At 27.9% G+C, this 16,001-nt stretch overlaps 1 long non-coding RNA gene and 1 pseudogene across 1 annotated transcript; both read right to left on the reverse strand.

Moving 5' to 3' along the window:
- Positions 1–2,165: 2,165 nt before the first annotated feature.
- On the reverse strand, positions 2,166–5,206 carry LOC126293753 (uncharacterized). Its single transcript, XR_007552356.1, has 2 exons — positions 4,520–5,206; positions 2,166–2,891 (listed from the first exon to the last, which is right to left on the reverse strand). It is a non-coding gene; the product is annotated as an uncharacterized LOC126293753 (long non-coding RNA).
- A 9,337-nt stretch (positions 5,207–14,543) lies between these two features.
- Positions 14,544–15,483, reverse strand: LOC126293750 (NADH-ubiquinone oxidoreductase chain 1-like; annotated as a pseudogene).
- Positions 15,484–16,001: the final 518 nt, after the last annotated feature.

Genomic DNA, 16,001 nt, shown 5'->3' on the forward strand with positions numbered 1-16,001 from the left:
CTGTATTAAGTAATGGAATTTGTATAGGGTTAAAGGGTTGAATTCCTATTGGAGGTCATAGTATTCCTAGTTCAATTGTTGGTGCTAATCTTCTTCTAAAGAATGCTCAAAAAAAAGAAACGAAAAATAATACCTCTGATGCAATAAATAAAATTATTCCTTATCGTAATCCAATTGATACAAATCCTGTATGTAATCCTTGATATGTTCCTTCTCGTACTACATCTCGTCATCATTGAATTATGGTTAGTAGGGTAATTCCAAATCCAATTATAAATAAGTTAATATTAAATAGGTGGAATCATTTTGCTAGTCCTGATACTAGGACTATTGCTCCAATTGCTCCTGTTAATGATCAAGGTCTATAGTCTACTAAGTAGAATGGGTGGTTTGAGTGAGTTGTTAACATAGGTTTAATATACTTCTCTAGAATATAGAGTTCTTAGAATTGAGAAAACATAGGCTTCAATTATTGCTACTGCTGATTCTAGAATTAATAGAAGTATTTGTCCAATAATTAGTAATGAGATTAAGTTTATTGCTATAGATGGTCCTGTGTTTCCTAATAAGGTTAATAATAAGTGTCCTGCAATTATATTTGCTGCTAACCGTACTGCTAATGTACCTGGTCGAATAACATTACTAATTGTTTCAATTAGTACTATAAATGATATTAATGCGGGCAGTGTACCTTGTGGTACAAGGTGTGTAAATATATGATTAGTATGTTTAATTCATCCAAATAATATAAATCTTAGTCATATAGGTAGGGCAATTGCAAATGTTAATGCTAAATGTCTTGTTCTAGTAAAAATATAAGGGAATAATCCTATGAAATTGTTAAATAGTATTATAATAAGAATTGAGATGAAAATGAATGTTGTTCCATTAAATGATTTTGGTCCAAGTAGTGTTTTAAATTCATTATGTAAGGTTAAATTTAGTTTATTTCAGATAATGTTAATTCGTGATGGTGTAAGTCAAAATAGTGATGGGATTAATAATAGTCCTAGAAATGTTCTAGTTCAATTTAATGATAAATTAAAGATGTTAGTTGATGGGTCAAATGTTGAGAATAGATTTGTTATCATTTTCAATTTAAGTTTTTTATTTCAATTGTTCCTTTTTCTGCTCTTTTCATAAGGTTAGGTTTAAATGAGAAGAAGTTTATTTGATGAAACAAGATTAATGTAGCTGAAAATATAATGAATAGTGAGAATCATATAAGAGGGGATATTTGAGGGATTTGGATATAATTTCCCCATCAGAAGTAGTCGTTAATTTACTATTATTTGGTTTAAGAGACCATTACTTACTTTCAGTCATCTGATGAATTTCAAGGTGTACTAATTTTTTTATTTACTTTAGATTGACACTCTAATGTTATTTATTTTAACTAACTCCTTAAATTATCTTAAATAATCACTTAATAAATAAATTTACTGAAGTTCTTTCAATTACAATTGGTATAAATCTGTGGTTTGCTCCACAGATTTCTGAGCATTGTCCAAAGAATAATCCAGGTCGATTTATTTTGAATGTTCCTTGATTTAACCGACCTGGCGTTGCATCAATTTTAACCCCTAATGCAGGAACTGCTCATGAGTGTAGAACATCTGATGCTCTTGTTAATACTCGTACTTCTGTATTTATTGGTAGGATTGTTCGGTTATCTACATCTAGCAGTTGAAATCCATCATTTTCTAGGTCTTGTTCTGGTGTTATATAAGTGTCAAATTCTTCGTCTATGAAGTCTGAATATTCATATCTTCAATATCATTGTCGTCCAATGGTTTTAATTGTGATGATTGCATCTACTGAATCATCAAGTAAATATAATAGTCGTAATGATGGAAGAGCAATAAAAATGAATATAATTGCTGGTAAAGCTGTGCAGATTGTTTCAATTAAATGTCCATGAAGTATATTACGGTTAGTATAGGCAATAAATAATATATAACTTAAGGCATAACCTACAATTACTGTAATTAATAATAATACGACCATAGTATGATCATGAAAGAATGATAATTGTTCCATTAATGGTGAAGCTCCATCTTGAAGAGATAAATTTGATCATGTTGCCATTAATAAATATTTTCTAATAAAAGGTCAAACCTTTATTTGTAGAGCTTAAATCTACTGCACTAATCTGCCATATTAGAATCTAGAGATTAATGGTAATTCTGAGTAACTATGTTCTGCAGGAGGGTTATTTTGTAGTCATTCTGTTGATCTTCTTATGTTAGCTCTAAATATAATTGCTCGGTTTGTAACCATTCTTTCTCATATAATTACAATGAATATAATGATTCCTACAATAGAAATTGTAGACCCAATTCTTGATACTACGTTTCATGATGTATATGCGTCTGGGTAGTCTGAGTATCGTCGAGGTATTCCTGCTAATCCTAGGAAGTGTTGAGGAAAGAATGTTAAGTTTACTCCAATGAATATAATTGTAAATTGGATTTTTCATCATGTATTATTTATAGTTAATCCTGTAAATAGTGGATATCATTGAATGACACCTCCTATAATTGCAAATACTGCTCCTATAGATAATACATAATGAAAGTGGGCTACTACATAATATGTATCATGTAATACAATATCAAGTGATGAATTTGCTAATACTAATCCTGTTAATCCACCAATTGTAAATAGGAAAATAAATCCTAGAACTCATAATAATGGTGGATTGAACTTGAATTTAGTTCCATATAATGTAGCTAATCATCTAAATACCTTAATTCCTGTAGGTACAGCAATAATTATTGTTGCTGATGTAAAATATGCTCGTGTGTCAACATCCATTCCTACTGTAAATATATGATGTGCTCATACAATAAATCCTATTAGTCCAATTGATAGTATAGCATAAATTATACCTAATGTTCCAAATGATTCAATTTTTCCTCTTTCTTGACCCTGCAGGGTTTATTTAATTATGTAATATAAATAATTTTATTGTATTTTTGTCTTAGTATATTTTATAGAATTGATTTTTTAAATTATAGTGTATTGGTAATGTAAGTGTTTTATGAAATATTATTTTAAATTTTTTTAAGTAGATTTTATTTATTGTACCTTTTGTATCAGGGTTTATCAAATGTTAGTATTTATTTTACTTGTCTCGATTTGGGTTGATTTATAAATAATTTATAGTTAATGTATCATAATTATTATTAAATTATTTATAGAAATGAGATGTTAATCGTTTCCCAAGATATCTAGTTTCTTAAGAAAAAATTTAATTATTTAATTTTTTAAGTAAAAATATTAACTTATTTATTCTTTAAGGGATAAGCTTTGAGGTTAATAACCTATAATTTATTTTATAGAAATATAATAGTAAGCTTTAAACCAGCTTTAAGATTACGTTTTAGTTCATTATTTTTTATTTTGATTTTATAAATATTTTAGGTTTTTTATTAAGATTATTAATTTTATTTTAAAATTTTTGTAATAATGATAGAATTAGTATATTTATTTGTATGAAATTTTTACCTTGTGAACTTATTATAAGGAACTAGGCAAAATTGATTTCCGCCTGTTTATCAAAAACATGTGCTCTTGTTTATACTTTGAGGTCTGGCCTGCTCACTGAGCGTATTTTTAAAGAGCCGCGGTATATTGACCGTGCAATGGTAGCATAATCATTAGTCTCTTAATTAGTGGCTGGAATGAATGGCTTGACGAGAAATCAACTGTCTCTTAATAAATTTTTGAATTTAACTTTTGAGTCAAAAGGCTTAAATTCTTCTTTAGGACGAGAAGACCCTATAGAGCTTGACATTTTACTTTTATATAGTTTTTTGTTTGTCTTTCTATATTTAATGATGATGTTTTGTTGGGGTGACATGAAGAATAGATTAACTCTTCATTATTATATCATTTATTTATGTTTGTTATTTTGATCCATAATTTATGATCATAAGATTAAGTTACCTTAGGGATACAGTGTAATTGTTTTTGAGAGCTCATATCGACAAAGCTGATTGCGACCTCGATGTTGGATTAAGAAAAATTTTGGGTGCAGGGGCCCAATGATTAGGTCTGTTCGACCTTAAAATTCTTACATGATCTGTAAATTGGATTTTTCATCTTGTATTATTTATAGTTAATCCTGAAAATAGTGGATATCATTGAATAACACCTCCTATAATTGCAAATACTGCTCCTATAGATAATACATAATGAAAGTGGGCTACTACATAATATGTATCATGTAATACAATATCAAGTGATGAATTTGCTAATATTAATCCTGTTAATCCACCAATTGTAAATAGGAAAATAAATCCTAGAGCTCATAATAATGGTGGATTGAACTTGAATTTAGTTCCATATAATGTAGCTAATCATCTAAATACCTTAATTCCTGTAGGTACAGCAATAATTATTGTTGCTGATGTAAAATATGCACGTGTGTCAACATCCATTCCTACTGTAAATATATGATGTGCTCATACAATAAATCCTATTAGTCCAATTGATAGTATAGCTTAAATTATACCTAATGTTCCAAATGATTCAATTTTTCCTCTTTCTTCACATACAATATGTGAAATAATTCCGAACCCCGGTACAATTAAAATATAAACTTCTGGGTGTCCAAAGAATCAAAACAGATGTTGATATAGAATTGGGTCACCCCCTCCTGCAGGGTCAAAGAATGATGTATTTAAATTTCGATCTGTTAATAATATAGTAATAGCTCCTGCTAAAACTGGAAGTGAAAGAAGGAGAAGTAATGCTGTAATAGCTACTGATCACACAAATAAAGGTGTTTGATCTCAAGTTATACTTTCTGATCGTATATTAATTGCTGTTGTAATGAAATTTACTGCACCAAGAATAGATGATACACCTGCTAAGTGTAGTGAAAAAATAGCTAGATCTACAGATGCACCCCCGTGTGCAATAGCTCCTGCTAGAGGAGGGTAAACTGTTCATCCTGTACCAGCACCATTATCTACTATAGAAGATGTAAGAAGAAGGGTTAGTGAAAGTGGTAGTAATCAATAACTTATATTATTTATTCGTGGAAATGCTATATCTGGTGCACCAATTATTAGTGGAACAAGTCAATTACCAAATCCACCAATTATAATAGGTATTACTATAAAGAAAATTATTACGAATGCGTGAGCTGTAATAATAACTCTATAAATCTGGTCATCCCCAATTAGAGATCCGGGTTGACCAACTTCAGCATGAATAAGTATTCTTATTGATGTTCCTACTATTCCTGCTCATGCTCCAAATAGAAAATATAAAGTACCAATGTCCTTATGGTTTGTTGAGAATAATCATTTTTGCAGTAAGATGGCTGAATTTTAGGTGGTAGACTGTAAATCTACTTATGAGATGTTTTCTCTCTTATCATATTTAGGTCTTATATTCAATTATGATTCTAGACTGCAATTCTAGAGGTGTAAAATTTTACTAAGGCCTAAACGATTATTCTTTTAATTATAACTTTGAAGGTTATTAGTTTGATTAACTTAAGTCCTTAGTATAATGAAATTAAGGTTGATGTTGAAATCAATCGTATTGTTGAAATTATTACTGTTATAGGAAGAATGACTCTTGATTTTTGTGACTTTATCTTTATAGATCACGAATTTTCTGTGTATGATATAATTAGAGCTGAGAATCTAATACGTATATAGTAGTAGAGTGTAATTGTAGTTAATACAACTATAATAGTTATAATAGTTGTTATATTGTTTTCTATTAACGATTGTATTACAATTCATTTTGGTAAGAATCCAAGGAATGGTGGTAGTCCACCTAAAGATAATAAAGATAAGAATATTATGAATTTAATTTCGGTTTTTATATTTCTGGCTGAATAAATTTGATTTATGAAAAATAAATTTATTTACTTTTTACGTTTTAAAAATAAAGGATTGGCCTTTTATTAGAAAATATTTATTAATGGCAACATGATCAAATTTATCACTTCAAGATGGAGCTTCACCATTAATGGAACAATTATCATTCTTTCATGATCATACTATGGTCGTATTATTATTAATTACAGTAATTGTAGGTTATGCCTTAAGTTATATATTATTTATTGCCTATACTAACCGTAATATACTTCATGGACATTTAATTGAAACAATCTGAACAGCTTTACCAGCAATTACATTAATTTTTATTGCCCTTCCATCATTACGACTATTATATTTACTTGATGATTCAGTAGATGCAATAATCACAATTAAAACCATTGGACGACAATGATATTGAAGATATGAATATTCAGACTTCATAGATGTAGAATTTGACACTTATATAACATCAGAACAAGACCTAGAAAATGATGGATTTCGACTGCTAGATGTAGATAACCGAACAATCCTACCAATAAATACAGAAGTACGAGTATTAACAAGAGCATCAGATGTTCTACACTCATGAGCAGTTCCTGCATTAGGGGTTAAAATTGATGCAACGCCAGGTCGGTTAAATCAAGGAACATTCACAATAAATCGACCTGGATTATTCTTTGGACAATGCTCAGAAATCTGTGGAGCAAACCACAGATTTATACCAATTGTAATTGAAAGAACTTCAGTAAATTTATTTATTAAGTGTTTATCTAAGATAATTTAAGGAGTTAGTTAAAATAAATAACATTAGAGTGTCAATCTAAAGTAACTAAAAAAATTAGTACACCTTGAAATTCATCAGATGACTGAAAGTAAGTAATGGTCTCTTAAACCAAATAATAGTAAATTAACGACTACTTCTGATGGGGAAATTATATCCAAATCCCTCAAATATCCCCTCTTATATGATTCTCACTATTCATTATATTTTCAGCTACATTAATCTTGTTTCATCAAATAAACTTCTTCTCATTTAAACCTAACCTTATTAAAAGAGCAGAAAAAGGAACAATTGAAATAAAAAACTTAAATTGAAAATGATAACAAATCTATTCTCAACATTTGACCCATCAACTAACATCTTTAATTTATCATTAAATTGAACTAGAACATTTCTAGGACTATTATTAATCCCATCACTATTTTGACTTACACCATCACGAATTAACATTATCTGAAATAAACTAAATTTGACCTTACATAATGACTTTAAAACACTACTTGGACCAAAATCATTTTTTGGAACAACATTCATTTTCATCTCAATTCTTATTATAATATTATTTAACAATTTCATAGGATTATTCCCTTATATTTTTACTAGAACAAGACATTTAGCATTAACATTTGCAATTGCCCTACCTATATGGCTAAGATTTATATTATTTGGATGAATTAACCATACTAATCATATATTTACACACCTTGTACCACAAGGTACACCGCCCGCATGAATATCATTTATAGTAATAATTGAAACAATTAGTAAAGTTATTCGACCAGGTACATTAGCAGTACGGTTAGCAGCAAATATAATTGCAGGACACTTATTATTAACCTTATTAGGAAACACAGGACCATCTATAGCAATAAACTTAATCTCATTACTAATTATTGGACAAATACTTCTATTAATTCTAGAATCAGCAGTAGCAATAATTGAAGCCTATGTTTTCTCAATTCTAAGAACTCTATATTCTAGAGAAGTATATTAAACCTATGTTAACAACTCACTCAAACCACCCATTCCACTTAGTAGACTATAGACCTTGACCATTAACAGGAGCAGGAACAATAGTATCAGGACTAGAAAAATGATTCCACCTATTTAATATTAACTTATTTATAATTGAATTTGGAATTACCCTACTAACCATAATTCAATGATGACGAGATGTAGTACGAGAAGGAACATATCAAGGATTACATACAGGATTTGTATCAATTGGATTACGATGAGGAATAATTTTATTTATTGCATCAGAGGTATTATTTTTCGTTTCTTTTTTTTGAGCATTCTTTAGAAGAAGATTAGCACCAACAATTGAACTAGGAATACTATGACCTCCAATAGGAATTCAACCCTTTAACCCTATACAAATTCCATTACTTAATACAGCTATTCTTTTAGCATCAGGAGTAACAGTAACATGAGCACATCATAGTTTAATGGAATCTAATCATACTCAAGCACTACAAGGATTATTCTTCACAGTGTTATTAGGACTATACTTTACAATACTCCAAGCATATGAATATTGAGAAGCACCTTTTACCATTGCAGATGCAGTTTATGGGTCAACATTCTTTGTTGCAACAGGATTCCATGGTTTACACGTAATTATTGGAACAATATTTTTATCAACATGTCTACTTCGACACTCAATAAATCAATTCTCACCAAGACACCACTTTGGATTTGAAGCAGCAGCATGATACTGACACTTCGTAGACGTAGTATGATTATTCTTATATATCTCTATTTATTGATGAGGTAGATAATTGTTTTTCTAGTATAAATAGTACATTTGACTTCCAATCAGAAAGCTTGATATAAATCAAGAAAAACAATTCTAATTCTATCCACAAGAGTTTTCATTAGATTTATTATTCCAATAATTGTTATAATCCTGGCAACAACACTATCAAAAAAATTAATTAATGATCGAGAAAAAAGATCACCATTTGAATGTGGGTTTGATCCAAAAAGATCAGCACGAATACCATTCTCACTACGATTCTTCCTAATCGCAGTAATCTTTTTAATTTTTGATGTAGAAATTGCACAAATTCTACCAATTGTAATTATTTTTAAAACATCAGACATTATAATCTGAACAGTATGAACAATATTTTTTATTCTAGTTCTACTAGGTGGACTATACCATGAATGAAATCAAGGAGCATTACAATGAGCAGAATAAAGGGTTGTAGTTAAACATAACATTTGGGTTGCATTCAAAAAGTATTGATAATATCAATCAACCTTAAATAGAATAAGAAGCGAAATATTGCAGTCAGTTTCGACCTGGAAGATTGGTATATACTACCCTTATTCTTATTAATTGAAGCCAAAAAGAGGCGTATTACTGTTAATAATATAATTGAACTATAATAGTTCCAATTAAGGAAATGTAAAGCCAATATGAAAGCTGCTAACTTTTTATATTAGCGGTTAAACTCCGTTAACATTTCTAAAATTTATATAGTTTAAATAAAACATTACATTTTCACTGTAAAAATAATATATCTATATTTATAAATACCTAAAAGTAAAAATACTTCCTTAACATCTTCAGTGTCACGCTCTAATTATAAGCTATTTAAGTAAACGAAAACTAATATTACCAAAATTAATATTCAAAAAATAAAAGTTAAAAGTTAAATCTTGAAATTAGAATCATATCAACCTTGAATATAACCAATTAAATAAATAAATAATCTATATAAACCTTGACCACCAAGTAATTCACCCCAACCATAATCAAATGACTTAGATGAATAATAACCTATTTTTAAAGGAATATATCTAATAAACTTAGTTGAAAGAAAAGGTATAAATCATATAGAACCAGCAAATCTGACAAAAGAAAGTACACTTAAGAAAATAAATTATGAGAAAAATCAAAATTAGAAATAAGATAACCTAAATAAGCACCTAAAATAACAACTGTAATAGTTAAAAACTTTAAATAATAAGGTAAAGCAATCACATGAGGAATAGGAAAAATTAATCAAGATAAAAGACTACCACCAAAAACAGCAACAAACAATAGACCAATTATTCCAAATGAAATATAATAACCCTTATCATCAAAAGAAAATCTAGAATAAAAATTATTATCAGCAGATATTGAATAATAAAACAAACGAAAAGAATAAGAAGCAGTTAAACCAGTAGAAAAAAAATAAAGAAAAAAAATTAAACAATTAATTCATCTTAAACAAACCATCTCTAGAATTAAATCCTTTGAATAAAATCCCGCTAAAAAAGGTATTCCACACAAAGATAAACTAGAAACATTAAAACAAACTGAAGTTAAAGGTATGAAATTAACAATTGATCCTATAAAACGAATATCCTGAGAATCCTTCAAATTATGAATGATTGAACCTGCACATATAAATAATAATGCCTTAAATATAGCATGAGCCAATAAATGAAAAAATGCAAGCTTTGGATAACCCATAGCCAAAATTCTTATTATTAAACCTAGTTGTCTTAAAGTAGAAAGAGCAATAACCTTCTTCAAATCAAATTCAAAATTAGCGCCCAATCCAGCCATAAATATAGTTATACAACCAATTAAAAGTAAAAATCAACCACAATTATAAGTATCTAATATTGGTCAAAAACGAATTAATATATAAACACCAGCAGTAACAAGAGTAGAAGAATGAACTAAAGCAGAAACAGGAGTAGGAGCTGCTATAGCAGCAGGAAGTCATGAAGAGAAAGGAATCTGAGCTCTCTTAGTTATAGCTGCTAAAACAATTAATATAGTAATGAGCTGTATTTCAAAAGAATTACAAATAAAATCATAATAATAAATATAATTTCAACCACCAAAATTTAACATTCATGCAATAGAAATTAAAATAGCAACATCACCAATACGATTAGAAAGTGCAGTTAATATACCAGCACTATAAGATTTTACATTTTGATAATAAATAACTAAACAATGAGAAACTAAACCTAAACCATCTCAACCTAATAAAATTCTAATTAAATTAGGACTAATAATTAAAAAACCTATAGAAAGAATAAACATTAGAACAATAATAATAAAACGATTTATATACTTTTCACCAGATATATAATCCTCTCTATAATAAATAACTTAAGAAGAAATATATATAACAAAAGATATAAAAATAAGAGATATTCAATCCAAAATTAAAGTTATAACAACTATAGAACCATTTAAATTGAAAAGCTCTCACTCAACAAAAGCTCTATAATCAATTATTAAATAATAAATACCTAACATAAATTTTATAGTTCTCGAAAAAAACAAAGAAAAAAAACTCAAAGAACAAATAGAAAATAAATTCACGGCCTAAGATGAAAAACTTCATATCATTGATTCCACAAAACAATATTTTAATTAAAATACTTAAGCAAACTAAACAAAGAAATAATCACCCTTTAAACAGAGAATATTTAAAGGCAATCAATGTAAAAGTAAAAGATGATATTCACGACAATAACCAAGAGAACAAGTATAAACACCAGAATAATAATTTCCATGCTGAGAATAAGAATATATATACAAAGTATAAACAGCTCAAAAAAAGGTAAAAAAAACAAAGCAAAGAATCTAAAAGAAGATCAAGATATAATTGTATTTAATAATCTAATTTCACCTACCAAATTTAAAGAAGGAGGAGCAGCCATTTTTGATGATCTTAAAAGAAATCATCATAAAACCATTCTTGGCATCAAATTAATTATACCCTTGTTAATTAATAATCTTCGTCTACCTAAACGTTCATAAATAATATCAGATAAACAAAATAAACCAGAAGAACATAAACCATGACCAACCATTAGAGAAAGATAACCTACACAACCTCATCAATTCATAGTCATCAATCCACCAATAACCATTCTTATATGAGCAACAGAAGAATATGCAATTAAAGACTTTAAATCAACCTGACGAAAACAAATAAATCTTACAATAACACCCCCAGATAAACCCAAAGATAATCAAAAATAATTAAACTTTAAACCCAAATAAGAAATAACCTTTATAACACGGAAAATACCATAACCACCTAACTTTAATAAAACACCGGCAAGAGTCATTCTACCTGAAATAGGGGCCTCTACATGAGCCTTAGGAAGTCATAAATGAACCAAAAACATAGGTATCTTAACTAAAAAAGCCAAAATTATAAACACATAAAACATAAAATAATAAGAACCAAAATCAACTAATAAAGGAAAATATAAAGTATTAGAAAAATCATAAACCTTAAATAAAACTAATAATGAAGGTAATCTAGCAACCAAAGTATAAAAAATTAAATAAACACCAGCCTGCAAACGCTCAGGTTGATAACCCCAACCCAAAATTTAAAGTAAAGTAGGAACTAATCTAGCCTCAAAAAAAATATAAAAAGAAAGAAGACTTAATCTAGCAAATGAACAGTAAAGCATAATTATTAAAATCAAAACCATAAAAACAAAAAAATTAGAATGATATGAACTTAAATAAACTGAACCTCTAGCAGTGATTATTAAAGAACAAATCCAAAAACTAAGCAAAATTAAACTAAAAGAAAAATAATCAATACCAAAATAATATCTAATTATATTCAAATCAGCATATGAATAAACACAAATTATAAAAACAAAACTCGACAGAAACATTAAAGAATGAACCAACCATCAACAATTATTTAATAAACAAAGAGGGATCAAATAATAGTTATAAATAAATACTTTAACATAAAGATAAACCAAAAGAATTAAAAAAATCATTACCATGAGAACGCATTATTGAAACTAAAATAGAAAGACCTAAAGCACCCTCACAAACAGAAAAAACTAAAAAAATAACAGGAAAAAAATAATCATAATCAAACTCAATAAGAAAAACAATAACTAATATAAATAAAGAAAGAACAATATATTCTAATCTCAAAAGAACCATTAATAAATGTTTACGTTTAGAAGAAAAAACATAAACACCAGCAAAATAAATCAATAAAGAAGTAAAAATAGAGAATATAAACATTAGTTTTAATAGTTTAAAAAAAAAACGCCGGTCTTGTTAACCGGAAATAAGTCCAGCCCCCACTTTTAAAACTTCAGAGGTGGAAAAGCTTCCATCATCGGTCCCCAAAACATTATTTTAAATAAACTAACCCCTGAAATGATCAAAATAATAATTATATCATTATCAAATGTAATAAATATTAATTTTATTAAATTAAGACACCCAATATCAATAATGCTTTTTATTATCCTTCAAACCTTCCTAGTTGGATTAATAACAGGAACAATAATAGAAAGATGTTGATTATCATATATTTTATTTTTAACATTTCTTGGTGGTATACTAGTATTATTTATTTACATTACAAGAATTGCATCAAACGAAATATTTCAGCCTAAATCAATTACTATAATTATTACATTAATAATGTATTTATCATATCAATATTAATTATTCTAGATATATCTATATTTATAGACTTTTTCAAAAACACCGAAACTATAAATATTGATAATTCAATCAATTATCAAGAAATAACAATATCTTTAGAAAAATTATATAACAGACCAACATACATTATTACAATAATAATAATAATTTATTTATTTTTAGCACTACTAGCAGTTGTTAAAATCACTAATATTAATCAGGGACCTATTCGTAAAATAAGATAATTACTAATGAATAAACCCTTACGATTAAGACATCCTTTAATTAAAATTATTAATAACTCTTTAATTGACTTACCTGCCCCAACAAATATTTCATTTTGATGAAATTTTGGATCCCTATTAGGGATATGTTTGGTAATTCAAATCGTAACTGGACTATTTTTAGCTATACATTATACATCAAATATTGAAATAGCATTCAGTAGTGTAGTACACATCTGCCGAGACGTAAATAATGGTTGAATTATCCGAACCTTACATGCAAATGGAGCATCTATATTTTTTATTTGTATTTACTTACATGTAGGACGGGGAATTTACAACGGATCTTATATATATATACATACCTGAATAATTGGTACAGTGATTTTATTTTTAGTTATAGCAACTGCATTTATAGGATATGTCTTACCCTGAGGCCAAATATCTTTTTGAGGTGCAACAGTAATTACTAATTTATTATCAGCAATCCCATACTTAGGAACAGATTTAGTCCAATGAGTATGAGGAGGATTCGCTGTTGATAATGCAACATTAAATCGATTCTTCACATTCCATTTTGTATTACCATTTATTATTGCTGCTATAGCAGCAATTCATTTATTTTTTCTTCACCAAACAGGATCTAATAATCCTCTTGGACTAAATGGAGATATTGAAAAACTTCCATTCCATCCATACTTTACCTTTAAGGATTCTATTACATTTGTAATAATAACATCTTTATTAATTATACTATGTTTAATCAATCCTTACCTATTAGGAGATCCAGATAACTTTGTACCTGCCAACCCATTAGTAATACCAGTTCACATTCAACCAGAGTGATATTTCCTATTTGCTTATGCAATTCTACGATCTATCCCTAATAAATTAGGAGGTGTTATTGCATTATTTTTATCAATTAGAATCTTAATAATTTTACCATTTTATAATAAAACACCATTCCGAGGCATTCAATTTTACCCTATTAATCAAATTTTATTCTGAATTATAGCAGTTGTTGTATGCTTACTAACGTGAATTGGTAAACGACCTGTTGAAGAACCTTATATTATAACAGGTCAAATCTTAACAATTATCTACTTTACATATTTCTTAATTAATGTCCATGTCGCAAACGCATGAGATAAATTAATTAAAGAATAAAGTTAATTAGCTTAGGAAAAGCATATGTTTTGAAAACATAAAATTAGAAGTTTAACTCTTCTATTAACTTTTCTCAAAAAATTTTACTAAACAAATGAGATAAATAAAATCTTGAAACCAACAAAGAAAATAAAAAATTCAAAGATAAAGGTAAAAAACTTTTTCAAGCTAAGTACATTAATTTATCATAACGAAACCGTGGTAATGTTCCACGAACCCAAATAAAACCAAAAGATATAATAGCAAGCTTAATAAAAAATATAAAAGAATAAAAATCACCACCTAAAAAAATTAAAGCCAATAATATTCTTATGAAGACAATTCTAGTATATTCAGCTAAAAAAATTAAAGTAAAACCACCCGCACCATACTCAATATTAAGTCCTGAAACTAACTCAGATTCCCCTTCAGCAAAATCAAAAGGAGTACGATTAGTTTCAGCTAAACAAGAAGCAAAACAAGCTAAAGCTAAAGGAAAAGAAATAATAATAAATCAACAATAAAGCTGATAGTTTATAAAATCAAACATATTAAAACTACCAATTAAAATAATTAAAGACAATAAAATTAAAGCTAATCTAACTTCATAAGAAATTGTTTGAGCAACAGAACGAAGAGAACCTAATAATGAATAATTTGAATTAGAAGATCAACCAGCAATTATAACAGTATAAACACCTAATCTAGTACAACATAAAAAAATAAAAATCCATAAGAAAAAGAACACATATAAGTTAAATAAGGAAAAATTACTCAAACGGCTAAAGAAATCATTAAATTAAAAACAGGGGAAAAATAATAAAGTAGGTAATTAGATATAATAGGAATTGGCTGCTCCTTACAAATTAACTTAATAACATCTCTAAATGGCTGAGGAATTCCAACAAAACCTACCTTATTTGGACCCTTTCGAATCTGAATATAACCTAAAACCTTACACTCTAATAAAGTTAAAAAGGCAACACTAATTAAAACACAAATAACCAATAAAAGAAAATTCAAAATAAATATAAATAAATCATAAAGTATCAATACTATTTGTAGATAAAAATCTACATAAATGAATTCTAAATTCAACACATTAATCTGTCAAAATAGTAAATAAATTAATATTACTCAATATAACAAAAAATATTTTAACCAAATAGTCCTTTCGTACTAATATGGATTAATAATCTTAGGATAGAAACCGACCTGGCTCACGCTGGTCTGAACTCAGATCAAGTTAGAATCTAAAGGTCGAACAGACCTAATCATTGGGCTCCTGCACCCAAAATTTTTCTTAATCCAACATCGAGGTCGCAATCTGCTTTGTCGATATGAGCTCTCAAAAACAATTACGCTGTTATCCCTAAGGTAACTTAATCTTATGATCATAAATTATGGATCAAAATAACAAACATAAATAAATGATATAATAATGAAGAGTTTATCTATTCTTCATGTCACCCCAACAAAACATCATCATTAAATATAGAAATACCAACAAAAAACTATATAAAATTAAAATGTCAAGCTCTATAGGGTCTTCTCGTCCTAAAGAA

Source organism: Schistocerca gregaria, chromosome 10 (genome assembly GCF_023897955.1).
Source record: "Schistocerca gregaria isolate iqSchGreg1 chromosome 10, iqSchGreg1.2, whole genome shotgun sequence".
Lineage (NCBI taxonomy): Eukaryota > Metazoa > Arthropoda > Insecta > Orthoptera > Acrididae > Schistocerca > Schistocerca gregaria.